General features: G+C 46.3%; 1 long non-coding RNA gene across 2 annotated transcripts in view; it reads left to right on the plus strand.

The window, feature by feature from the left end:
• Nucleotides 1–16,260, plus strand: part of LOC116417761 — a 67,086-nt gene that overhangs the window by 14,406 nt on the left and 36,420 nt on the right. For both annotated transcript variants that reach the window (XR_004228021.2, XR_004228022.2), the window contains exon 3: nucleotides 9,396–9,455. This is a non-coding gene — a long non-coding RNA (uncharacterized LOC116417761). The remainder of the gene's footprint in view (nucleotides 1–9,395; nucleotides 9,456–16,260) is intronic.

The following is a 16,260-nucleotide window of genomic DNA, read 5'->3' on the forward strand; positions in this document are numbered from 1 at the left end:
GCTTCTTCAACATGAAACTCGTAAAAGCATAGTAGCGCATATAGCCACACACAATTACGCGCGTATACACACGAGGGCGGAAGCTGGTGAGAGAAAGAGAGAGAGAGAGAGAGAGAGAGAGAGAGAGAGAGAGAGAGACAGAAAACAAAACGAAGGGCCGCCTCCGCCGCCGTGTGGTGGTGGTCAGTTTTAAAGCGACTTTAAAAACGTACAATTTTAACTTTGAATGATAAAAGCTTCCCGCCGCGCCCCGGCCGATTTATGAAAAGAATCCGCGCGCAGTGGAGCGCGATATCTCCATTCTTGCATTTTACAGCCGGACGTGCGGAACGCGCGCCCCCGTTGTTTTTCTCCCTCCGAAAAAAAGGAGGAGAGTGTGAACGCGCAGGACGAAGCTGCGAAATAAAATCTCTCGCCGAGCGCGTAATCCCTCGAGTAATTAACGTATATACGCGCGCAAGCGCTGTCGAAAAAAGGCGGGATTTACAAACTGCAAGCTCGAAGAACTAATTCGATATCTACGGCTTGCGCGCACGTTTTCATAGAAGCCAGACGTAATGGTAGAGGTTAACGAAAGGTGCATCGGCAACGGTTATTAAAATTTCAAACACTCGAACACACGTTGAAATCGAAGCAAAAGAATAAGCGAACGAGCAATTAAGCAATGGACGTAAATACAAGGCGAACACGCCGAAAAGCTGTGCGGGGCGATTTACAGTGTAGGCATGAAAACAAAAATCCCGCGCAAAAGCAAATAAAAAACTTCCGGCAGTGGAGCAGCGGCAAACATCCTCTTTCCCTCTTCGCAACCGTGCGAGAGAGTTGTAACCGGAACTCGATATTAAAGAGACTCCGCGTACACAAAGTGAGTTTCCCCATGTGCGTGTGTGTGTGTGTGTGTGTGTGTGTAGGCAAAGGGAATAATTTTTGCGCACTTTTTCATTCTCCGCTGTTTTCGTTTGCTTTTTTTTCATGCGTATACGCGGAGAAAAACTTTATTACAGCTGAATTAATTAAAATCCAGCTGACGGCGTGTTTGTTTAGGCGTCTGTTTGCGGCCGACGCGCGGCGCGTATCATTGCGTGTGTGCGAGAATTCATACGCCGCTTTCTCTCTGGTATATAATTCAATCTGCTTTAAGGGCGGCTGGAGTTCGATGAACGAGAGGGTTTGTTTTGGCTGGGTAAATATAGACGCGCGAGTTATTTCTTTGCGCGGATCAATGCAAACAGCGATTATTAATTTTTTATAGCCGATTATTCGCGCGAGCAACGAGAGTTTTTCGCCTAGAGCCGGGTTGGAATCGTATTTAGAAAAGCCGTTTTAAAAATCGCGTTGGTCTGGAGTACGTTGTGTAAAAACACAAACGCCTAATACTCCATTTGCGGATTAATAGCGGTTTTTTCATAATACGCGGAAGCGCGCGTAATTTGAATCACCGGAGCGAGCGAAGGAGCAACGTATAAGCTCGAAGTTGGGTCGCGGCTTAAGCTCTCGCGGATTAACTTACCGGTTTTTACGGCGCCTCTTCATTTTTCGCCGGACAAATAGCTTCGCGTCACTGGCGGTATTTATTTACCTCAAAATAAATAGATATAAATAAAAATATTCATCACCGAAAATAAAATCTGGAATCGTATGAAAAAAATAAATCAAAAACAAGGCACAGAAGAATAAGGGCCCAAAGGCTCGCCGGAAAGCGGAGAAAGATGAAGAAGAGAGAAGCGCGGAGAGAAGAAGGTAGTCTCCTCTTTCATCTTCCTCCGTCTTTCCTTTGGCACTCGGTCTCGGCTGCCGAGAGATAAAGTTCCCCGACCGAGACGGCTTATTTTCCGCGTCTTCTCAAATTATATATCCAACTTATTTTTCTCGCTTCGCGCTCTCGGGGATTCGCCCTCTCTCTCTCTCTCTCTCTATCTCTTATATACTCTGTCCCTCTCCCCTCCCTCGACCTTTTCCAGGATTCTTAAAGGCGCTTTTGCGCCGAGGCGACGTAAGCGGCAAAATTGCTCGAAACTCAGGATTCGATTTCAGACTTCGAACGGGAGGGAGTAGCAGTAGTGGCGGTATATAGCAGCAGCATAGCGACGACTTCAAAGTAGCGCTTCTCGCGCGAGATGTCGAAGGGAATATCATCAAGTTCTCTGATTGTGGTTTCCGCACTTCCGGTGCGCTCTGATGTACTTCTCTCTCTCCTCTTGCTCGCGATTCCAACGCTCGCGTGTTTTACCTCTGAGCATTGATTTTCACTTTTGATTTTTATATCGTCGATCTTCATTGGTTAGAATGTTTACGTTGATGAGTAGCAAATTCTTCTGCAAATTTTTGTTTGCAGTTATAGCATGAAAGACTCGATTAGACCTAGGGAGACAGTTGCGGCAGTGATGGCATACTGCTATATCTAGACTCAGCGAGCAGATTCCATCAGAGCGAAACAGAAAAGTGCCCATGCGCCACCTAGTTTTGCTGCCAGACACTAAAGAGCCGGAAAGTTTCAGCGGTGCCAGTCCAAAACTCTTTTCATTTACGGCTAGCTATAATCATAGCTTCAAAGCAATCAATACAACCTCTTCTCCATACTTCGAACCGTTATTAGTTTAATCGATCGTTTTTGTCCGTGTGAATTTTGGTAAACGAAGGATGACCTGATCAATCCAAGGATTTGGAGCGAGCAATGAAAATATCAAAACATTAGCAAGCATCGTGACTAACTAAAAGATAGAAAAGTTAAATGAGTATAGGAAAAGAATCAGTCCGCTTACCACAATAAATTTTTTCCTTCGTGGCAACATACTCAGAAAGCTAATTATTACTCAGCGCACGGTCTATCGAACGAAAAATATTAAAAGTCTTTCTTCAAACAGTCGATAGCAGCATCCCTCCGATGAAATTGAATACTCGACTCCAGCAATTCCTAATGAAAATACAGCAGCCGCCGCTCGAAGTTTCCTCGCCACACCAGTATTTCAAAGTAAGTTCCACCAGCAAATCGCAAAAACATATCGAGGCGCAAACCCTTAGCAGACAGCTGCGCTTATCCGTGGAAAAAACAATTATCCGCGCTTGCAAACCTGCCGAGTAATCGAATCGTTTTCCCGGCACCTCGTATCCGAAGCTTCCACCGAAACCATAGCTCCCTCTCTTTCTCTCGCGCGCACTACTTGGCTTCCCTTATTTTAAGCAAGGCACTTTTCGCCTCTCTCATTTCCGGACCTCCGCAACGCCGAGCTAAAGAGCTCGTATAACATTAGAGCCGAGCAACCTATGGAGCCGGCGCGCGCACTCCGATATACTGTCTCTTCTCTCCCTCGCGTACACGCGTATATTTACGCTCTTATACAGTCGCCGGCAAAACTGTCGGCCGCACATGCTACTGTTTTCATTATTTCGCCGTGCGACGGAACGAGATTTTGCTCGTAATGTTGTTGCGTTTTTGACGACGCGTCGTTGAGAGTATACTACACTCTGTGGTATACCACTGCTTTTTTTGTTACTTTCGAAACATTTTTCTCGTCGCGTTTCGGTATTCGAGTATTCCAAGGCTCTGTCTGACTGAGGGGAAGGCGAAATTTCATTCCTGACTGTACGCTCGCGCCGCTGCCGCGATTTCATGCATTTCGCTGAAGCGACGAGGCTCTTCGCGGGAGAGTTAACGCGCGCGTCCCGACGTTCCTCAAAACTACCACTAAACGCCGCCGCTCGCAGCATCTTTCTCGAGGTCTTTTACAAGCTCGGAGAGTTTAACGTCTTGTTTTTGTGCCTCCGCCTCGCGGCGCGCTCTGTCTAATTCGTATAACGTTATTCGTTGAATTATATACGCTTTTTATTGCTACTATTACACTGATTCGCCTTCATTGATTCTCGGCGAACGCGAAAACTGTACGGCTACACTTTTACCAAACGCCAAATTCCAAAGCAAAGCGCGCGTGCAAACGCCCGTGTAATGAGAGCCGATAAAACGAGCAAAGAGTCGAAGACAAAAGAATTAATCACATACGTACATTCGCGCGGAAGTCGAAACAAACGAGAGAGCGAGCGAACGAAACACAGAGGATTCCTGCAGGTCAGACCGGTCAGCGCGCACCAAAGGGGAGGAAAGGGGCACTTGTTTGCGCCGCGGGCGAGCATAACGTGTTCCTCCATTATGGAAACGGCGAAATTACAAGCGGTCGAGTGCACTGCGCTAATTCGCCGAGAGAGCTAATTAATTGAATTTCTCTTGTGCGACTTTCTCTCTTTCAGGGGGCTGCACCCTGCAGACTTTCCGTATGCGCGTATCGGGAATTCGGTGTAAGACTCGACTGACAACTCGACTGGCAGTAATTTAGTGGTTCTCTAGGACACATTGGCAGGACTCGCTGGAATTCTTTTGTCGAATTATTTCTTTTCGACACGACTTGCTGCTCTCACTTTGTGTGCGGCGCTATTTGCTTTGACACTGGGCTGATCGGCCAGTGATAGAGGTATAGGAATTTTCGCGGTGTTCGTTGGTAATTGACTTTTTAGCAGTGTGAATCGGAGACTTTACATTGAATTATAGAGAAGGGTTGGTGGGATGGGACTTATTGTCTGTTGTTTGCAGCGTATGAATTGAGTTCTTTTTCTAGTTTGCAGATTCGATACGAGTGAAAACGTAATCTAATACTAAGAGAGAATCGCTATCGTTTTATACATCAAAAATAATTTATTTCTCATATAGTTTCCACCAATATAACCCAGACCAAAAACGGCTGACGTTATATCCATAAACTCGTGATCTCCGCATACGGCGCCGTGATCATGACGACAAAGCGAAATGGTGCATCGTCCGGGGGATCATCAGCGCCGGGGTCAGTGCAGCGACATCGGGTCTCGTTTATGGACGCGGAAAAGCGTCAGTAGGATCGTCGTCGGCACGTGTCGCGCCGCCGGCGATATTTGCAGCTGTGCGCGCAAGCTCTCGCATAAATTCAGGCAAACATAAAGAGAGGCACACGCCACGTGCGTGACGCCCATGAGATTCCCGGCTCGTTGCATTCGATGCTTCTGTTAATACTCACCCTCCGCGCACACAGTCAAGATGATAATTCCCCTAAAAATGACCAGTTCCCTCTCACAAGAGTATAGAAAATACGTATACGCATCGCTAGCTGCCCGAATCGCGAGAGATATACTTCTAAATGGATCGAAGCAAGTCAGGAAGCGTTTAATGAAGTGCACGGCTGCAAACTCGTCAATAAATAAACGCAAGTCCCGCGCGAGCGCCGGCCTGTATACGTGCTTTTGCAAGCTCGCGCCGTTCAATATGCATGATTCATATCAGTGTTTCGCTCGGCCGTGTCATGCGCGCGCCTCGCGATGACTGATCGTGCAGTTCGCACGGTTGATGCTGTTTTTTTAGGACTGCGCGCTAGGCGCCGATAAAAATTTCGCGTCGTTTTATTGTACGGAAGGGTAGGTATCAATTGAAGCGTGTGCGGTAGCGCAATAAGGATGATAGCTCGATATTTTAAAATACCTTCGGAGAATATTTTTTATTATTCGAACGCGAAAGCACATTAGCCGATCAAAGCCCTGGAGGCAGAAAAACACACACGGTTTTAGAGGGGGCGTATGAAATTCAATTTTCATGACGATAAAAGCTCGCGCGCGCATCGATCTGCTCCTCGTACGCGGCAAAGTGACTGGCCCCCGTCTCTCGCTCAAACGCCGATCACTCAAGCCTGGGCGAAAAAAAAAGGAAGAAACAGAGACTCCCGAGCGTGTATACCTCACAGACAAGACGGAAAACGTTCGTTCGCTAGCTACACAGACAGGCTCGTCCGATGACGTGGTACAGCGGGTGGTATAACACAGAGGCGACGTATCAATCATAAGGGGCTCAAGGGTCTGTCAGACTTCGGCACTTGGCTGCCGATCTTCCCCTCCGCGAAACTTTCCAAAGCCGCCGCGACGAGTAAAATTAAGCGCGAGACAATAGGGATGACGCGAGAGATGCGGCATCTTTTGTTCCTCCGCGTGTGTATAATGACAAATAAATCGAGCTTATTTGAATGCGGATATAGAGATACCCCGGGTTCGGTGTATGGCACACGCGTGGCTTGAAAGACGAGGCGCGTATGAAATCGCACTATTTCGAAATAATTGATTGTTTGCGCGATTCTACGGTAGGAAAGTTGTTTATCAAGCGCTGAGCGATGCGTTTTGCAAGTCATACGAGTATACGGTGTCTGATTGTATTTATACGCTACATGCACGGTATTGATGTATCCAGAGTTTGTAAATAAAGCCTCTCTGCTATTAATGGAAATTTAGCGCATTTCAGACTATTGCCCCGAGAGCCTGCTGATTAAATCTCGGGATATTCTAAAACGTTAACTGCATTACGGTTTTTCCTAAATTTTAATTCATGGATTACCAGCTAGTTTGCATATAATATCGGCTGAAGGTGTCGGTACAGCTCTGCGTAATTATCACGCCAGTTTAACCCAAGCTCACTTAATAATATCCTCCGTCTATACTCGCATTCTTGGAAGGGCGCACTACTATGAGCGACTTTATGAGTTTGGTGATGAAGTAATTAAGTGCGTTTCGAGCGCGAACTGCGCCTTCATCAGTCGGCGTATAGGCTAATGCAGTGTGTGCCGCATCGAACGGAGAAACAGCCTCGGATCGCTTTTCGAATTCGAGTCACTCGACACGCCACTTATATACTTTTAAAAAATCGCTCTCTCCTCTTCAGCGAACGCCACACCGAAAGTAATTGAAGCACCACCAGCGAAAAAAAAGGATTAAACGCCACTAGCGCGTCAAAGCGAGTCTCGATTCCGAAAAAAAACCTGCGCCCTCAAACGTATACAGTATCGCCAACCAATCGCTGCTCTATCGTGAAAAAAAAAAATCGCGCGGATCGAGTTATATCGAGCGTGACGTTTCACAGCGGGGCAGCGCTCGCGCAAAACCGAAATTAATTCAGCCGCGACGAGAAATAATTTCTCTGCGGGGGAGCTGCGCTCGCGCGCTTTATCGACCGAGTTGCCGCCGCGCCCCTTTTCGCGTGCATGTGTGCGCGGCTAGCCGATGGGCTATAGGAGAGAGCTCGAAGGTGTGAGTTATGATAATGCGGCGAACATTACGTTAATTGTCCGCCAAATACGCGGTGGGATCGCGCGGATATAGACGTCGGTCGGTAAAGTTTAATGATCTGCTCCTATGTGTGTGTGTATATGTGGGAGGGACAGAGAGAGCGAAAAGGAACAAACGCGTATTTTGCCAAGGGGATTTGCGAGCGATCGCTTGTTATTGTAAGTTGCTGCTTTCGATTCCACGGCTGCTATCCGCGCTGTTGGATTCCGCCGAGGCGAACGACCGGCGAGTATAATGCGCGAGATCCGACTTCGACATCGATTGGACTGTCGGTTCGGTCAATTTTATCGTTTTGATATAAAATTTCTTCGGTGTGTGCGTTCGTGATTCATTGATGCGGTATGACTCTAAAGCGAATACCGATTTCCAGAATTCGTAGACTGATCGCGGTAATGATTAATATTCCGGCGCTGCTAGTCATTGGTCCTGAATATTATATATTTGTATTATTATACAAAGCTAACGATCAAATGGCCCAGAACTTTGACGAACCGCAGAATTAATAACAGCTTATTTTCAGCTCAAAGGTAAAATCAATTTCGTTCGCCAGCACGTGGAATCTATACAAAGTATCCCGATATTATAATAATCTCCGATAATTGCCCGCTACGCGTGGATTTTGACGGTTCGAAAAGCGACGTGTGATTGATGTTACAAACGGTCTCGCGGCCCTTTGCGCCACTATAACCCATATGTTTATCCGGATAGAACAAAGAAAGCGCGTAGTGTTCGGTTTTCAAACGCAATTGAGCTCGCGCGTCAGAAATTAATTGCCTGTTTAGCAATGCCGGACTCAGTTATGTATCAATCTTACAGCACTGTATGTATGCTGTTATGCTCGTATATATTATACTTTGCTGATTTTGCCAAAAGCAATTGTTTTCCGTCAATCCGCAAGTGAATGGCAAATTGATTAGTTCGTTGCGATTGCGAGGCCGATATATAATTGACGTGTGCAGTTGTCCGAAATGCTTTGAAAACAAAGCACAGATTGGTAAACCCACGTACGATAATGATAAAATGATCGAAACGTCGATGTAGCAAGAAAAAAACAAAGCAAACAAGAGCGACACCAAAAAAAGAAAAAAATTCTCGCGCAGAGAGATCCACTTTACATTCAGGGCGGCTCGCGCGCGCGCGTCACAACAATAGTCGCGCGGATCATCGGAACAAATCATCTTTGGCGTCCGCGTGAATTCCGACTTGATGAAGCGAATAATTCGTTTGCGCCCCCCTCGGACACACGCAGGAATTCGAGAGGAGCTGTATATTCTACCATATACGAACGCGCATGGTGTGTGTGTACACGCGAAACCAGAGCTATATTTGCCGAGGAAAATAAAAAAAAACTATTTTTGTTCGTTATTTATCGCGAATGTGGAGCACGCTAGAGGCTCATCATATTTTGAGAACATATGTAGATACGATTTTTATACGACGTCGTGTTATACGGTATATATATAGGAGCTCTGCAACTCTCTCGATCCAAAAAATATTCCGTTTCAATCAAACGGGGCATGCATTTTAATCAGCGTCCGATACGCGCGGCGTTGATATACGGCTTTGTTTTATTCCGATATCATTTACTTTCTCAAAAATTCATTCCTCGCAAAAAACACCCCTCTCTCTATTTTCCGACTACAAATATCATTCTTCATGCATTTTTCGAAAAAAATATATCGAATTTCTCGCTCTTCTGTGTATAAAAGAAACAAATATAAAAGCTGCAGCCTGTAGCTTATTACGAGTAAATCCGAGTCCAGCAGCGGCAATGGCGAAATCAAAACGTCGCTCTTTTTATTCGCCAGCTAGCGCGCATGAATTTTTCAAGCTCCCTCGCGCATCCGACGATTGATACGTGCTGCGAAGAGCCTTACGCGCGCGCGCGCGAGCGTGGCTGAATTCGCGATATAAGACATTTCGATGAAGCGCAGACTTTACGATTCCACGGTATAAACCTGGCGACGCCGTTTTTATTGCCGGATGCTGTACTTATTTCCCGGGGCGTTAAGGACCGCGGGAGGAAAAAGCTCCAGCCAGCAGCAGACACATTCCGTCGAAGGTGCGCGTGGGCGCGAGCTTTCCGCTGCCTCGGCAAAGCTACATTTTTATATTATACGCGAAATATGGTCGCCTGTAAGGGATATGCTTTTCATTTCTTCTCTCTTCGTAGCTCGTATATGGTTCGCTTCTCTCTTTCTTTTTTTTGTGATTATACGCGGTGAGAAATGTTTTTTAACGTTGCTTCGTTTTGTTTTCCTTTGTTTTAGGTGTCCATGTGGCGATGATGGTGGTGGTGTGTGCCGATGAAGATTCCCGAGAGTAAAGAGGTGAGTTGGAAAAATGCTGGAGAATCCGGTTACGTTTATGAAATAAATACTCCGGAGCGATGCGCGAAGGTTACAGTAGTCGAGCAGCAGCGGCGTCACTCGGGCAACCGCCAGCCGTCAGAATTAGCGAGCCCGCGCGTACAACTTGTTAAAACTCAGTCGACGCGAAAGAAGCGGGAGCTGCTGCTGCCAGTGCCAAGTAATCCATCTACTCATCCCGGAGTAATTAAAACTTATAATTCGCGCCTGTCCTTCCCGCCGCCGTCTCGCACCTTTTTTCATCTCGCTTCGTCTTCTCCTCCTTCTTCGTCTTCTTACCCTTGTCTCTCGTCTTTTCGGAGGCCTTTTCTCGGTTTGCCTTTGCTACACTACGATTTGATCGTTATTTTTAAAACAAGTTTTCAAATTTTCTGTTACTGGCTTGAATACGTCGCGAATTGTCTACATACTCGTCAAGGCACTTAAGCGTTCGGTGGAGAACAAGCGACGGAATTCGGGCGGCGTTAAACGATGCGCGTTGGATGACACGTCGAGTGGCTGACGAACAAACGGCTCTAGACGCAACAATGCTGCATAATCCGCAGACGAGCTGTGTCGGTGCGACGAAAACGCGAGACTGTATACTCGAGACGAACGAACGCGAGATACTCCGCGTATTTCGGTCGCCTGTTTAGTGGAGTATTATTTGACGGTGTTAGAGTAGGGCCCTTAAAGGGTCTTGAAAATTTAAATTTTTCGTCTCCAGTATATACCGCTCGAGAAACTAGTGAAGAATGTTTGATAAAACAGTTTCTTAGAAGCTTCCTAAAATGCTCAACGGTTCCAAGTCGAAAAAAAAATCGAAACGTACGAGAAGAAAGTCTCGGTCAACAGGCGGAAACGGTAATTTTTTCGAATCCACCCACGCAATAACGCGCTTACCACGTGTGCACCTATACGCGGTATTTAATAGTATAGGGGAGTAGGAGCCCCCTATAGTAATAACAATCTCGATGAATTCACGACGACACCTAGCCGTTTCTCTTTGGCAACGAGGAGGAGGATCTGCCGCCTTCTCCAGGAAAAAAGCTAAGTGATATTAGAGACGAGAGTTAGGCGCGGCTTCCAGGAAAGAAACTGCGTTTCTCTCTCTCTCTCTCTCTCTCTCTCTCTCTCTCTCTCTCTCAAGGAGAAATGAGGCGACAAAGTCCGTGCTCTCTCCTGTTTTCCATTGTATTGAGCCCCGCCGCAATCACCGACCAGGCAGTGTGCTCTTCCCCCAATTTTCTCCGTTCATCTTGTCTCTATCTTTTTGTGGTCCGAACGAATCTTTCCTCTTTTTATAAAAGAAAAAGTTCCGAGACTCAGAGATTATGGGATTGTTGTGCCCAATTTTAATTTAACGTTAGAAAACACACTTTACAACTCAAGAAAATGATAAAAAAACGTATGTAACTGACCTCGCCGAAGAGAAAAAAGCGAGCAGAGTTATTTCGTGAAGATATAAGCAATGAAAATATAAAACAGGATAATAGAGAAGAATGGAGCCAATAAAAGCCGGCCTAGAAAGGAAAATAAGAGGCCGAGGCAAAGTACGCCGGACGAATGGGGGGAAAAATTAAGAATGATAAAAAGAGATTATTTTCGAAAAAGCGGGAAAGAAAGAAAAGAAAGAAAGGCGAGGGACTCGTGTATGCCATTCCGTGTGCGCCGCACCGTTCGATCTTACGGCTTTTAGGACGCGCTCGCGTAGTGTATGCATGTGTATGTGTGTGTGGCCCATATACGAAAAAGCGGCGGAGGGAAAATGCGACTCCCGTAAAATCCCCGGGAATGGGACGTGCGAATTTGTAGAAGATCCTCGAGCGACGCAAAGAGATTGAGTCTTTAATTTATGGGGGCACATTTACTTTCCCTGCATCCACTACTCGGACCCCGGCCCCGGGATCGTCCTTATATTAAACTCGATATTTCATCGCGTCGTTTGAAATGACGAGGGGGAGGGAGCGGGGACACTGGTTACGTTATACCCGCGTATGAAATTGATTTTTATGACGGGTTAAATGTTTCAGATTTGCCGGAGACGATGAGCCTGAGGCGAGACGGGATTTGTTTCGAACTATCACATGGCACTGCTAAGAAAAGAGCACGTTCTGAATTTTCCAAAGTTCTTACTCAAACAGACAAACCAAAATAACCTCAACATTTCACCGTAAACCTATTCCCGTACCCACCGTTGTAAATCTTCGAGCCGACGCATTTTATTTAGGCTTATCTTTCAGCCGTGGCCTGACCGGGTTACCATTTCAAAACTTGCCAGATACATGCAAAAGCTCGCCGGCCGCTCCTTTTGCCCCCTTTTTCGCGCCCACCGGAATCCCTGCCGACTTTATCCCCTTATACTCCGAATCTCCAGCGGCACATCCATTGAAATCGGTGCCTCGGCCACACACACACGCGGAGAAACATGCAAACTCTTTCCCGAGCTTTCAGCCTTTGAGCTCGAGATGGACTATATGTACGAAAAGCACAATATGAAAGCTCCTCGCGCGCAGTTCAAACTGGTCGTGTATCTATATATAGATCCGGAATATCTTAGGAAGGAGACACACATTTTCCGAGGTTTAGAGGATAAGCGGGAGGATGCGTCTGCCGACTTGCCGACTGATGCAATTTTGCAGCTTCCGGTGTGTACCTGCTCTCTCGTCGATCGATTCTGTCGAGTGTACGAGCTCGTTTTTGTAAAAACGAGAGTAGGTATCTATAGAGAAAAACAGAATTAACCTTCGATCTAATACAATTCCGCTGCTCTCTCTCTCTCTCTCTCTCTCTCTCTCTCTCTCTCTCTCTCTCTCTCTTTCTCTCTCTCTCTCTCTCTCTCCCCTTGCGAAGAAATGAGCTTTTTAGCGAGACGACTCCGCGAAGAAGCCTCCGTAGCTACTCGCAAATAGGAAGTTCAATATTCGCCGATCGCGCAAATCGAATGACGCACACGAGCGAGAGGAGTTCTGCCGGAAACTAGATACGCTTCTTTTTTAGGCCCTCTCTCTCTCTCTTTCCTTTTTTGCTTTCATTGGATTACACGCGCACGAACGGCGTCTTGACGACGTAGTCTGTTTACATTTCCGTCTCTGCTTCTTCCTTTTTTCGTCTCTCGCGCTTCGGATGCTCCTACTCCGGCCTCTGCGATGGAGAGGAGCGACGAAATGAAAAAACTGCAGCGACAACCTGCCAGTGAATTTTATGAAATCAGATGCAGACTCGTTTGACTCTTATAATATATCACTGTACCGCTATATGCATGAAAAAAGTTCAGCAAAAATTCTCTCCATTAATCTTTCAGCTCCGCTGCAGCTCGGCGCGAAAAACGAAATAACGATCCATCATAAAATTGTCTCTATCGCTATACGCGACTACGGCGGCGGGCGCGTAATTGCCGACGGCTTAGACAATCAGAATAATGACAAAGTTCCAAGTCAATTTGCAGATAAAGGGAGAGAGCTGCGCTGCATCGACGGTCAACCGCGGCGTAGTTACACCAACCGGCGAATTTCGGGATTAATGTTTAACGAGATTATTACGTAATCTGTGGGAGAGAGAGAGAGAGAGAGAGAGAGAGAGAGAGAGAGAGAGAGAGAGAGACAGAAGGCGGTGTTTAGCCGCAGAATACATATTCGACACACACAGGGGGTGAGACTATAATACGCCGTAGCTGATGACGTGAGAATGTGATTTTGGTGGATAGACGCGTTGTTTTTATCCATCACGAGAATCAAAGCGATGAGTCAATTACACACCTCACGTCCAGAGCTTGCGCGCAAAGTTTACAGTTACAGCCAAGAGGAAAGAGACTCTGATAGGCTCTCGCTCCAGTAGTCTAAATTATAAATTACTTGCGTGTAATTTCGACGGACTAAGTAGATTCGGGAGGACGAAGGTCCCTCTACCTGTACAGGTATACGTACGCAAGAGAGAATGCGACGAGACGGAAACGCCGCTCCTAATACACACACATATACAGTTACTCTTCGCCGAGAGGGAAAAGCGTTTGAAGCTCTCGGAGAATTCGGATCGCGCGCGAGCGCGAGCTGCTACTTCAACCCCATTACGATCTTTCTCTCCGTCTCTCTCGCTCGCGGATTTTGCTTTCATTAGCGAGTAATGAACGCGAGCGATAGAGGCGTTGGCTTGTGTGTACGACTGGCTATGGACTGAACGCGCTTCTGTGTGTTATATACACTCGCGGAAGCATGTTCGACGATCGAGAATAATTTGACAAAGTGCAGAGTGTGTACACCGTCTGTGTGTGGCGCAGCTGTGTTTGGTATTATGGTGAATTTGTAATAGAATAGAAAAATAAATGTCGTGGAAAGAGAAAGCTAGTTTTATTGTATTTTGAGAGTATTTTTTGTTATAGAAAATGATTTTTAAGGTTTCCTTTATGAACTCGCTGTGCCACGAGGTCGTTGCAATTTCTTAGAAATTGCAGCTGCGGCCTGAATTATCTTCGTTAAGTTTCCCCGTAACCTAATAGCTGCGCGCGCACGCGTAAAACGCGCGAAAATACGCCGATGGAAGATACCCCTTACGTGCAACGTTATCGAGTCAATAGAATAACGAAAGAAAAAAATTTCTCCTCTCGCGGCGGTGTATATGCTTCCTGTAATAACACGGTGAATTTGCCGGTAATTAGAAGTAGCTGCTTCTGAAGATACGCGTGTGGCAATAGGTCGCGCTCAAGCAGCCACGAATGAGCGGCGACAATGCTCTTCGTTCCCCCTTGGGTATGTGTGTATAAAAGTTAATGTGGCGAGCTGCTGCAAAAGTGGTTATGCCTGCGAGTTTTGCGCTAGCTTTTAGAGCCCTTTTTATGGACTATCGTGCGATGGCTACAGCCACATTTCTTTTTTTTCGTTTGAAAGGTAATTACACTTTTAGCTGAGTTATTGGATCTGATAATTGGAGTAGTTAATTAAGACGATTTGTTTGGAGTATAGGTGCAGTTATAAACAATGCAAGTAATTTTAAAAATCTAGCGACTTAATTGTGACTTGCTTCGCGCGCAGTTGTAGCGTGAGTGGCCGAAGCATCAAGCAGTTTTAGCATCGGTATAAGCACATCACTATATCAATACTCCGCGCGCTTACTGTTAGGAGGGAAATGAAAAAGGGCCAGTGCGCCACCTATGTTCACCTGCCAGAAACACGAAGAGTTCAGGTGGCGATGAAAGGCCATTATAATTTATCTGATCATCCACACGCTTGCGCAAAAGTTATATTGCACGAAAAATGCAAAGTCGCCATATATATTACATTCAATATTATCGACGCGAAAGGGAGCGTCTGTCGCGACGGCATCAGGAAGGGACGAGCTCATCGCGAAAGTTAATAAGAACGTCAAATTTCGCTCTGGCAGTAGTCGGGGTAAGGGTTCGAATCCTAATTAGTTATCAGTAACCAATACCCAAGAGCGATCGGCCGAGATAAGGAGGTGCGAGACGGGGAAAATGAGGGAAGCTCGAGAATGGACGGGAGAAAAATAATGGTGTAATAAAGGTGCGCGCGATGACAAATCGCGCTGAGAGACTCGCTCGCGAGAAAATTTCCAGGGATTATTCATTCGTCTCTTATCGTGAACTTTCGTTTTATTTATTGCTTCGACGTGCCGTTGCAAAAACACTTTTGAAATTTTAATATCCCGAGATCAACCGAGTCTCTGATTGAGACGAAGAACTAGATTCAAAGTCCCCGAAACGAATTCCAAAAGGGGAGCTCTCGTGAATTATAGCCGATTCGAACAGCGAAAGGGGATCGCGGCTCGGGTCGGACTTTATTCGACTGCTTCCGCGTTTGACGGCGGTGAAAGCGAGCGAAGAAGGACTAATTATTTTATATCGCTTGCTCGCTTTAATCGGAACTAAGTCGCCTTTCGCGGCGGTTTGATTGCCAATCAGATTAAGACCCCGGCAGCGGAGCCAGTCCTCTCCATTACACGAGTCAGACATTTCGTTCCCGGGGTTGCACTGATTCGCCTCGTTATTTTATTTTTTTTTCTAAACGGAACCACGCATAAAAGTTCCTTTATAAGAGGGAGTAATAATTTTTTCAAAAACCACCGGGCTAAAAGCGCGCGCACATAAATAATCGTTGACACATTGTACCTTTTCAAAAAAGCGCGGGAGATTGTAAAAAGCTCGCTAATAACGCGACGAAGCTTTTTTATTGATCGCGGAGCTTTTTCACTGCCGTATACGCCCACATCGGAATCACCGTTAAAAAAATATATCGAGTATACACGGAGGATATAATAAAATTTTTTCTCTTCCGTGGGCGCTCGCTCGCGTAAAACAAAAACTCGAGCGGTCGAGTAAACAATGCGCGGAATAATAACTCGGCAATTTTGCGCAGACAAAATGGAAAAAGCGCGCGAAACTTTGCGACAATAGCCAATTCCACGAAAAGGATCGAAAGCGTGTGCGGAAGGTGAGAGAGTGAGCGTAGCGAAATCCCCGCCTCGATCAACACAATCGGCTGAAACTCGACGGCGACGGCGAAGCATCGAAAGTTTGGCGACTGAGTGTGTATAGCTGTATAATGGGACAGGAGCGCTAACAGGGCATTACATCTCGCGCATCGCCGGGCCTATAACGCGGAGTTCTCCACATCCCCCGATCACTGAGAGTCGGCGAATATCGTTACATTAGGCGCCTGAGCGTCGCTCCTCGGGTATAATATCGCTGACGTCTCCGAGGCTGAATCGATCTCATTAGGGGCATTTTTATTCCGACTGTATAATACGTTCGTTTTCTGTTTCGAAAACTCAGCGG

Source organism: Nasonia vitripennis, chromosome 5 (genome assembly GCF_009193385.2).
Source record: "Nasonia vitripennis strain AsymCx chromosome 5, Nvit_psr_1.1, whole genome shotgun sequence".
NCBI lineage: Eukaryota > Metazoa > Arthropoda > Insecta > Hymenoptera > Pteromalidae > Nasonia > Nasonia vitripennis.